We start from the raw sequence: 10,300 nt of genomic DNA, 5'->3' as shown, positions 1-10,300 counted from the left end.
TTGTTTACTGCACAACAACCCTGGATGAACATCAGTAAAACACAACAAACCTCCATGCAGATCACCTCATCACAATATTTATTATTATTAATTATTTTGTGCAGTGATCTTGTGTGTGTTTAGTGTGTGTGTGTGTGTCTTTAAAAGCAAACAGAACCTGTAATAAAACCAGTGCTGATGTTTAATTATTACATGCTTGAAGGGAATAAAGAAACCGGATGTGCAACACTAATTAAATAAAAATAAAAAGTAAAAAAGAAATGATTGATATCTGTGTGTGGGGGGGAAGGGAGGGTGTGGGGGGGAAGGGAGGGTGTGGGGGGGAGAGGAGCGCCATTACGTCACAAAGAAGCCGCGAGGTCGGTCACTCACTCACGCGCGCGCCCTCATTCACTCACTCACTCTCAGCCAGCCCTGTTTTTATTTGCGCGTCCTCACGTGCACGCGCCCCCTGCCTGTTGGAAGGTGAGCGCGCGAGGAGTTCGTGCGTGTGCGCGAGGAGAGAGAGAGAGAGAGAGAGAGAGAGAGAGAGAGAAGCGAAGCGAAGCGAAGCGAAGCGCAGCGCAGCGCGAGGGCTCGAGACCGACTGGATCAATTCGGATTTTTTTTTGTTTTTAAACCGATAAAAAGTGAAGTAAAAGCTGAACTCGGGCTCCGGCTGAAGGAGAGGAAGCTTCCAGGGATCCGTTTACACCGAAAACAAGTCGGAAATTCGACGCTGTTGAAGCGGGATAGCGCCTGTGTGGAGTTTAAATCCGTGAGGTGAGAAAGCCGCTCTCTCTCTCTCACACACACACACACACACACACACACACAGTGCCGCGCTGAAGAGACTAAAAACACACACACACGGTAAGAAATTTCACCTGATTTTCATTAAAACTTGACCAGCGCTCACCTGAGTGTGTGTGTCCGCCTGAGTGTGTGTCCTCGCGCCGCCTCACTCATTCATCTGCACTTTTTTTCTATTGTGGGGGTCAAACACAACTAGCCCTAAGAGTTTATCCGAATAGTTTTGAATGAAACCTTCAGCTGTTTGAACGAATGATCCGAGTTCATCAAGCGGAGAGATTTAAAACACCGATTTAACTTTTTGTTTGTTTTAGCCTAACTCTCAATTCGTTAGTTAGCATTAGCATGTTTAGCCCGGCCACCTTTTTTGCATTGTACAGCCTAATTAATCCCGGTGCGCTTCAGAGAAAAACAGATTTAATTAAAACTAATTAACCTCATATATTTAAAATATACAGCTTCTATAAAGATCTTTGTCTACAGCTTTTTAAAAACCCCACATTGTATTTAAATGAGAGTGAATAAGTGTGAGCTGCGTGTTGGCTAGCGGAGGCTAATCCAGCGCTACACGAGGTGAAGCTCTCTGAGGTGACGGAGTGTCCACAAAGCGCCGTGGAAAGACACCTCACATCCCGGGATAAAGTACACCAAACCCTGGGAATGAGCGCTCCCGGACGGTTCGGGTGGTGATCTCGGTGTGGAGGAGTTTTTTCCCCGGTTCTGAGTGAGATTATGGGCAGTGGAAGTGTCCGAGAAGAGGACAATACTGCGTTCGGAAGGGTTCTCTCGAGGCCAGATGGTCAGTCCCTGTGGGGGATTATTCCTCAAGTTTTTCTCAAATACGCCATTAAACCTCACATTTGTGTGTGTGTGTGTGTGTTCGAGGAGGAAAACTGAGTGTGTTTTATTTTTCATCGTGTGTGTTACTCGTTCGGGTGAAAAGTGTGTGTGGAAAATGCTAATCAGGTGCTGGAAGTCCTGGCGTGTGTCCTCATTGTCTCATCACTCCATGCTAACAGGCTACCAGCTAACACACACACACTTAAAAAATGACTTTGTAGTTTAAACTTTTTAAATAAACCAGGATCGTTGTGTAAATGTGTTCAACACTACATTAAATGAAAGTTTTTTTTGTTCTCAGTAGCTCTGTGTGTTATAACGGAGTTTTATATTCAATAGATATTTAATTACACTACAGGAACACTAACACACACCAACAGCTCCTCATACTCACTTTTCCTTTTCTTTTACATACTTTTATTCGTCTCTCTCTCTCTCTCTCTCTCTCTGTGTGTTGGGAAGGATGGATCATGTAATTATGATAGTTTTTTGTTAGTAGTGTAAAGGTTTTTATTTAAAACATTTAGTTTCTGCTCTTCAGAGTGAATGAGCTGTGTGTTAGTGTGTAACTCAACATGGCAGCTCCTTTGTGTGTGTGTGTTCAGTCATGGAGCAGATATGAAGCTGTGTGTGTGAGGGAGAGAGAGATGAGACCTCCTCCTCTTTTGAGGTCTGGCGGCTTATACACCAGTTGCACACACACACGTACACTTGATAGGACAGTGTTAACCACGCATGTGTGTTCCTCTTACCTCTGGAACAGGAGCACAGAGTTTGTCCTTTCTTCTGTGCAGGTGGAAGTGTGTGTGTGAAATTTTCAGAAGTAAAGGACAGTAATTGTTTACTTGTTGTTGATGTAAACAGTGTTGCCCTCTTTCCTGTGTCTGATCCAGCTGTGTGTTGTGCTCTGTGTGTGTGTGTGTGTGTTGGACTTGAATCAGTTCATTTTTGATGAATGAATACTTGTTTCCACATAATGTACTTATACACACACGCACCATGGTTGTGGTTTTCTGATCTGCTCTGTGGAGTGAATGTGAAGCTGTGAGATTGAGATGTGGGACACACACACAGTAAGACCCCTTTCACTGTGTGTGCGCGTGTGTGGTTGGTTTTTGGTATATGTCAGTCTCCTCCTCTAAAGCCCAGTGACAAACAAGTGGCCTTGTTCCTTCTGCTGGACCCTCCCCCACTTCATCATCCCCATCCCCCCTCCCTCTCCTGGCTCTGTCTGTCATCTCTTCTGTCCTATTCTCACTACAACCTCTCATTTTAATATACAGTCTCGTCTGTGTCTGTCTCGCCCTCTAGCCTGCGTGTCTATCTTGCCTCTGTCTCACCCTTTCGTCTGTGTCTCGCCCTCTTGTCTGTGTCGCACCCTCCTTTGTCTGTCTCGCCTGCGTCTCGCCCTCTCGCCTGCGTCTCGCCTGCGCCTGCGTCTCGCCCTCTCACCTGTGTAACGCACCTGCGTCTCGCCTGCGCCTGCGTCTCGCCCTCTCACCTGTGTAACGCACCTGCGTCTCGCCTGCGCTTGCGTCTCACCCTCTCGCCTGTGTAACGCGCCTGCGTCTCACCCTCTCGCCTGTGCAACGCGCCTGCGTCTCGCCCTCTCGCCTGTGCAACGCGCCTGCGTCTCGCCCTCTCGCCTGTGCAACGCGCTAGCGTCTCGCCCTCTCGCCTGTGTAACGCGCCTGCGTCTCGCCTGTGTAACGCGCCTGCGTCTCGCCTGTGTAACGCGCCTGCGTCTCGCCTGTGTAACGCGCCTGCGTCTCGCCTGTGTAACGCGCCTGCGTCTCGCCCTCTCGCCTGCGCCTGTGTCTCGCTCTCCTACTCGCATCTGCATCTTGCCTGCGTGTCTGTCCTGCCTCTGTCTTAGACTCACCTTCTTTCCTCCTTTGCCATCTTGCCCTCTTGCCTCAGTTGCAGCTTCCACCCCCAAGTCCGCCTCGCCCGTCTCACTCTGTCTTGCCCTCTGAGCTCCGGTTTTGACTCCATCCCCAGAGTCTACCTCGCCCGTCCCAGCCTCCCAGAGTCTGCCTTGCTCATCACTGCCTCACTTGTCTTTGATCCCCCCAAGTATACCTCAGCCAGTCTCTTCACCCAATCCAAGGGGTGTCTGCCTCGCCAGTCTTCTTGGCCCCCCCAAGTTTGCCTTCCCCTTCAGCCCTAATGAGTCTGCCTCACCTGTATCAGCCGGTCTCCCCTAACGACCCCCCCACTCTCCAGTTACTACAGTGCTGCATAAGGGGGAGTGTTATTGTATTGTAGTTTTTTTTATATTTTTGTATTAAAAGAAGAAAGTATACACAAGCGTTTTCTGGGTGAAAATCTGTGGAGTTGAACATGGAACACAGTTATTTCTTCTTGCAGTGAGGGTCTGTGGGGGGTGGGGGGTGCGTGTGAGAGACACTGAATCCCAGGGGTAATTCCCCTGCAGTGTTTTTATCTCTCTGTCATCACGCATGGTGTTCAGGTTCTTACAGCAGGTTTATGAGCTCAGTGGTGACATCCCCAGGGCAGGGGTTTCTGAACAGGTTTATGAATTTATTGGTGTTCATATCCCACCACGGCCAAGCTGATCCTTGGGCTCTCAAGCGAGGCCCTTAACTTTCAGCTGCTCAGTTTTTTATAGAGGTGTAGATGTGAAGAGATGTGGGGAAGGATGAAGGGTAAATGAAATTATGTATAAATCAGTATAAATGATGTGAATAGTGAAGATGAAAAGCTGAAGTGGAACAGGACGTTTGTTTACAGCGACACTGCGTAACTAGGCAACATGGTTCTTTTCCTCTACATCTACTTCTGTACTTCATATAGTGTGAATTGGGATACAGCACCACACTCACTTTTCCCTCCTGCACCTTCGTGCACACTTCCTGTATTAGAGTCAGGGTTTAATGAATGAATGTGATGACCACACCCCCAGCACACGTCATTCTTCTCAGTTCTAGCCCTGAGAACTGGTTCTGCTGTGGTGGACAACTGCAGAACCGGTCCAGTTCACAAATTTGTGTTTGCATTGGTTATGGGGGTTGAGACAGAGATGCACATCATTCTCTCATACACCACCTGTGTGTGGTGAAAAGTGTACTGGTCTCACACACACACACACACACACACACACCCCATCCTGTCATGCACTCATGCTGACTCTGACTCTGAGTTAATGACTGTAGGTTCAGTTAACGTACCTGGCTCTGCTCTCTCAGACAGGACAGAGAGAGACAACTGTCTCTCAGTTGTCACGCACTATCCTGTCTGTCTCTTAGTTGTCTTGCTCTGTCCTGTCTGTCTCTCAGTTGTATCTCTTGCAGTTACCCTTCGTCTCAGGTGTGTATGTACGTGTGCATATACATTGGGCATGGTGGGTGTATGTGGGTGGGTCTTTGTACAGGGGCATGGTGTGTGTGTGTGCGCGCGCAAATGTGTGGGTACAGTGGTCATTGGGGGGGGGTGACTGTGTGTGTGAGTTTGGTTCTTGAGAAAAATTTGCTTTGCTCTCTTCTTCCACTTGCCATGATCCTCCTTCTGTTCAGTGTGTGGGTGTGGGGATGTGTGTGTCTGAAACACTGTGGTATCTCTCTCTCTGTGTGTGTGTGAGAGAGAAATGGGGAAAATTGCAGAGGTGAGATTGGTTAATCAGTGACTTTTGGGCAGAGTGTTAATGACTGCAATCTCTCTCTCTTTCTATACACACACACACAGTGGGTCATTTCGCTTTCTGCTCTTAGGTTTTGACCACCTTTTTGTCAGTGTCGCACTGATTTACTGATGTGTGTGTGAATCTTTCGAACACAGTACATGTAGTGTAACACCTCTAACTGTCCATGGTCTACAGGTCAGCACATGGATTTAACCTAGAAATGAGAGGAAATACAAATACTATTAAAAGAAAGTGATGTCATTATATATATTGTTTTTCTCTTTCTTACATGAAGTGAAACAGGATGAGGAGTCTAAAAAAAAAACTGATTAGTGATATAAAGGGGGGAGCTGTGCGTGTCGCCTGTGCGGGCGCTGTGCGTGTCGCCTGTGCGGGCGCTGTGCGTGTCGCCTGTGCGGGAGCTGTGCGTGTCGCCTGTGCGGGCGCTGTGCGTGTCGCCTGTGCGGGCGCTGTGCGTGTCGCCTGTGCGGGAGCTGTGCGTGTCGCCTGTGCGGGCGCTGTGCGTGTCGCCTGTGCGTGTCGCCTGTGCGGGCGCTGTGCGTGTCGCCTGTGCGGGAGCTGTGCGTGTCGCCTGTGCGGGAGCTGTGCGTGTCGCCTGTGCGGGAGCTGTGCGTGTCGCCTGTGCGGGAGCTGTGCGTGTCGCCTGTGCGGGAGCTGTGCGTGTCGCCTGTGCGGGCGCGTGTTCTGCGTGTGCGTTCTGCATGTGTGTGTGTGGCTGTTTTTCTCCTCCACTTGTTGCTGTTGAAGCGGGTGAACATGTGAAATTAAATTTCCTGCTTAACCCCACAGCATGATTATCAGCATGTGTTTGCAATCAGACCCGCGTCCACTGTAAGTTCTCCTTCACTAACCTGACCCTCAGAATGTCAGGAGAACCTTCAGCACTCTCAGACACTCTCGCTGAACATGGAGAGCATCAGACAGACAGGTGTTATCCTGATCCGGTCTTCAGGTGCTGCAGGAATAGGTGGGGCTCGTGCTTCTCTCAGGGGTTGCGTTATTTAAAAAGAATCCCTTTAAGCACTTTGAGTCTAAAAACCAATCATTAAATATCTTTTGTTAATAGTCGCCACTCCATTAGGAATACAACAGTACTCCAACAGTAATGGTGTCCTATGAAAAGAGGTGGAGTCTGTGTGTGTCTGTCAAAGCTGACGTGGTTACAGTAGCTGAGCTGCATTACTAGAAGATTGACCTATATTAGGCTTGACCTTTCATGGAGATTTGTGTTTATGGCTCAGAAATGTTATAGCTGAGAAATGTTTATCACCAAACACAAGAACAGAAACATCAGTGAAAAATCAGTGGAGTCTTTGTAAATGTGGTGAGAATTTAGTGAAGTGTAATAAATGAGGCTGTGTGAGTGTATGAAGTGAGATTAAAGAGAGAGACGACCATGATGAGCTCTGTGGTGCTAACAGGAAATGCCTGTGTTCATGTTTCTCAGCACTTCCTGTGCAGCTCCAGTCACACTGCTGGTGTTGTGTTTATCTCTCAATAATGTCGTGTTCACCGTTATACCCTGAACATCTGGGAGAACCCTGAACATGTGGAAACATTGGAGTGTCCCCTGTCCTTGGAGTGTGTTTTGAGCTGAAGTGTTTCCATGTGCACTTGCTCACCATCTATTCACAACAGTGAGAGAGAGAGAGAGAGAGAGAGAGAGAGAGAGATTAGAGCAGTGTAAAATAGGTCAGTCCCTCTTCACCTCCTGTTAAGATGCCTGTGTGATGCGTCTGGTGTGTGTGTTTGAGCAATAGAGGGGAGATGGAGAATCCCTGCTCATATTCACATACAAACACACACTCTCTTCCTCCTCCTCAAAGGTGCGTCTCTCCTAAGTGGTTTGGGTGACCGGTCAGTGCCGTCAGCTCACAGTGAATCTCAAGTGTGTGTGAGATGTTTTTTCAGAAGCCTGGTGTGTTTTCTAATATTTGTGTGTGAGAATTAAAGATTTATGTTTGGATGTAGAGAAGATGCTGAAGGGAAACTTGTCTTTCTGCCATGAATCATCACCTAAACAATATCTCTCTCTCTCTCTCTCTCTCTCTCTCTCTGTGTGTGTAATATAGTATGCTGTATTAATAGTACAGTATTATGAATGTCTGTATGGTTGTGTGTAAAACCCTGTGTGTGTGTGTGTGTGTAAAACCCTGTGTGTGTAAAACCCTGTGTGTGTAAAACCCTGTGTGTGTGTAAAACCCTGTGTGTGTGTAAAACCCTGTGTGTGTGTAAAACCCTGTGTGTGTGTAAAACCCTGTGTGTGTGTGTAAAACCCTGTGTGTGTGTGTAAAACCCTGTGTGTGTGTGTAAAACCCTGTGTGTGTGTGTAAAACCCTGTGTGTGTGTGTAAAACCCTGTGTGTGTGTGTAAAACCCTGTGTGTGTGTGTAAAACCCTGTGTGTGTGTGTAAAACCCTGTGTGTGTGTGTAAAACCCTGTGTGTGTGTGTAAAACCCTGTGTGTGTGCGTAAAACCCTGTGTGTGTGTGTGTGTGTAAAACCCTGTGTGCGCGTAAAACCCTGTGTGTGTGTGTGTGTAAAACCGTGTGTGTAAAACCCTGTGTGTGTGTGTGTGTGTGTGTGTAAAACCCTTTGTGTGTGTGTGTGTAAAACCCTGTGTGTGTGTAAAACCCTGTGCGCGCGCGTGTGTGTAAAACCCTGTGCGCGCGCGTGTGTGTAAAACCCTGTGCGCGCGCGTGTGTGTAAAACCCTGTGCGCGCGCGTGTGTGTAAAACCCTGTGTGTGTAAAACCCTGTGTGTGTGTGTGTAAAACCCTGTGCGCGCGTGTGTGTAAAACCCTGTGTGTGTGTGTAAAACCGTGTGTGTAAAACCCTGTGTGTGTAAAACCCTGTGTGTGTGTGTGTGTAAAACCCTGTGTGTGTGTGTGTGTGTAAAACCCTGTGTGTGTGTGTGTGTGTGTAAAACCCTGTGTGTGTGTGTGTGTAAAACCCTGTGTGTGTGTGTGTGTGTAAAACCCTGTGTGTGTGTAAAACCCTGTGTGTGTGTGTGTGTGTGTGTGTGTGTAAAACCCTGTGTGTGTGTGTGTGTGTGTGTGTGTAAAACCCTGTGTGTGTGTGTAAAACCCTGTGTGTGTGTGTGTGTGTAAAACCCTGTGTGTGTGTGTGTGTGTAAAACCCTGTGTGTGTGTGTGTGTGTGTGTGTGTGTGTGTAAAACCCTGTGTGTGTGTAAAACCCTGTGTGTGTGTAAAACCCTGTGTGTGTGTAAAACCCTGTGTGTGTGTAAAACCCTGTGTGTGTGTGTAAAACCCTGTGTGTGTGTGTAAAACCCTGTGTGTGTGTAAAACCCTGTGTGTGTGTAAAACCCTGTGTGTGTGTGTGTGTGTGTGTAAAACCCTGTGTGTGTGCGTGTGTGTAAAACCCTGTGTGTGTGCGTGTGTGTAAAACCCTGTGTGTGTGTGCGTGTGTGTGTAAAACCCTGTGTGTGTGTAAAACCCTGTGTGTGTGTAAAACCGTGTGCGTGTGTGTAAAACCCTGTGTGCGCGCGTGCGTGTGTGTAAAATCCTGTGTGTGCGTGTGTGTAAAACTGTGTGTCTGTACAGGAAGTCACAGTGACAGTGGCTTGCTCCACACAGACGGCTGTCTCGCATTACTCAGCCTCTGTTTTCTTTTTTCCGCATTTGACAGGAAATGGATGTATATTACATAAGAGGCAGGGGGTGGAGTCTGTGTAGGGTGGAGTTATTTATCATTACTCAACATTTTCTGTGTGTGTATGAGAGAGAGAGATCTCTAGCAGGAAGATGACTGTCCTTGCTACTTGACTGAGCAGGAGACTTGCTGTTTATCTGATAAAAGATTGTTGTTGTCGTAAGCTTGGGGATTGTAAACGTACTCATTTGTTAGTTATGTCTCTGAACATTTAGTGTATTTAAAACGTTTTACATGAGCAAGCTTACATTCATTCATGGTTTCTGCTTTGATATTTTTATAACGAATTTTGAAGTCTGTGGATTTTGGGTTAGATAAGTTTCTCCAAGCTCTGTGTGATCTGGTCACACGCTGAGGTGGACACGTGGATGCGTCCTGTCTGGTGTGTGAATGTGAATATGAAGAATAAACTAATAGCCCAGACTGGAGAAATCATCAGTGCTCTTCAGAGCTTCACTCGGCACCTTGACCACTCGATTACAGATTGTTTCAAACATTTTAAAGGATCTGTTGATGAGACTGGACTAGCAGGACATTTCTGCAGGAGAGGAGAGATGTAGTAAATGTGTCTTTCTCCAGCAGAAATAATATATCAATCTGATCACAAGTGACATGCTTGCATATGGCCAGGTGTGTGCGTGTCGTTCACCTGAGGTCCGATCACCTGGGGTGTATGTTAATGCCCCGTGTGTTAGTGGAACCAGTCCACACATTCAGTCTATCAATCCAAATCCATGTCAGAGTCCAGACCTACAGCACAAGAATCTGAATTATTAGAGTTGACACCTGCATGATATCGATCTGTATCAGTTTCTGAGTTTTCAGCTCAGGATTCTGAATCTGCTTTTAGAAATGGTGTGTTCAAGCCTTGAATCTGAATCACTTTAATCTGACTTTTAATTGGAAGTGGATTGAAGAGAAAATAGAATCTGTAGGAAAACTGAAGGGAAGAGGGCGGGTGTGGGGGGAGCTGGGGGCGGTGCAGGGTGTTGTGGGGGGGGGGTGCTGGTGAAGGAAAGGCCAAATGAAGAGCAAAAGGGGAGGAGCAGCGAGACTTTGTGTGTGATGGGGGATGTTGGTTGAAGTTAAAGCGATGCATTCCTCACCCACCCCCTCTCTCTCATGTGCATTCTCAGCCTCTAATCGAGGACACACACTCACATACACACACACCATCTCCATCTCCAGCCTGGTTAATCTCACATCTCCATAATTCCCCTCAGCTTATCTGATTATGCTGTCCAGGTTAAGGAGATGTGTGTGTGTGTGTGTATATATATATATATATATATATATATATATATATATATATATATATATATATATATATATAT

The 10,300-nt window shown here is 47.1% G+C and overlaps 1 protein-coding gene across 1 annotated transcript in view; it reads left to right on the top strand.

Annotated features, from left to right (window-relative positions):
* Nucleotides 1-509: 509 nt before the first annotated feature.
* chd7 (chromodomain helicase DNA binding protein 7) overlaps nucleotides 510-10,300 on the top strand; it is a 45,440-nt gene continuing 35,649 nt past the window's right edge. The window contains exon 1 of the mRNA XM_058412954.1: nucleotides 510-762. The gene's annotated coding sequence lies outside the window, so the exon portion shown is untranslated. The remainder of the gene's footprint in view (nucleotides 763-10,300) is intronic.

Source organism: Hemibagrus wyckioides, linkage group LG17 (assembly GCF_019097595.1).
Source record: "Hemibagrus wyckioides isolate EC202008001 linkage group LG17, SWU_Hwy_1.0, whole genome shotgun sequence".
NCBI classification, from domain to species: domain Eukaryota; kingdom Metazoa; phylum Chordata; class Actinopteri; order Siluriformes; family Bagridae; genus Hemibagrus; species Hemibagrus wyckioides.
The sequence above is the reverse complement of the archived record's forward strand: the minus strand, read 5'-3'. Positions and strand labels throughout refer to the sequence as shown.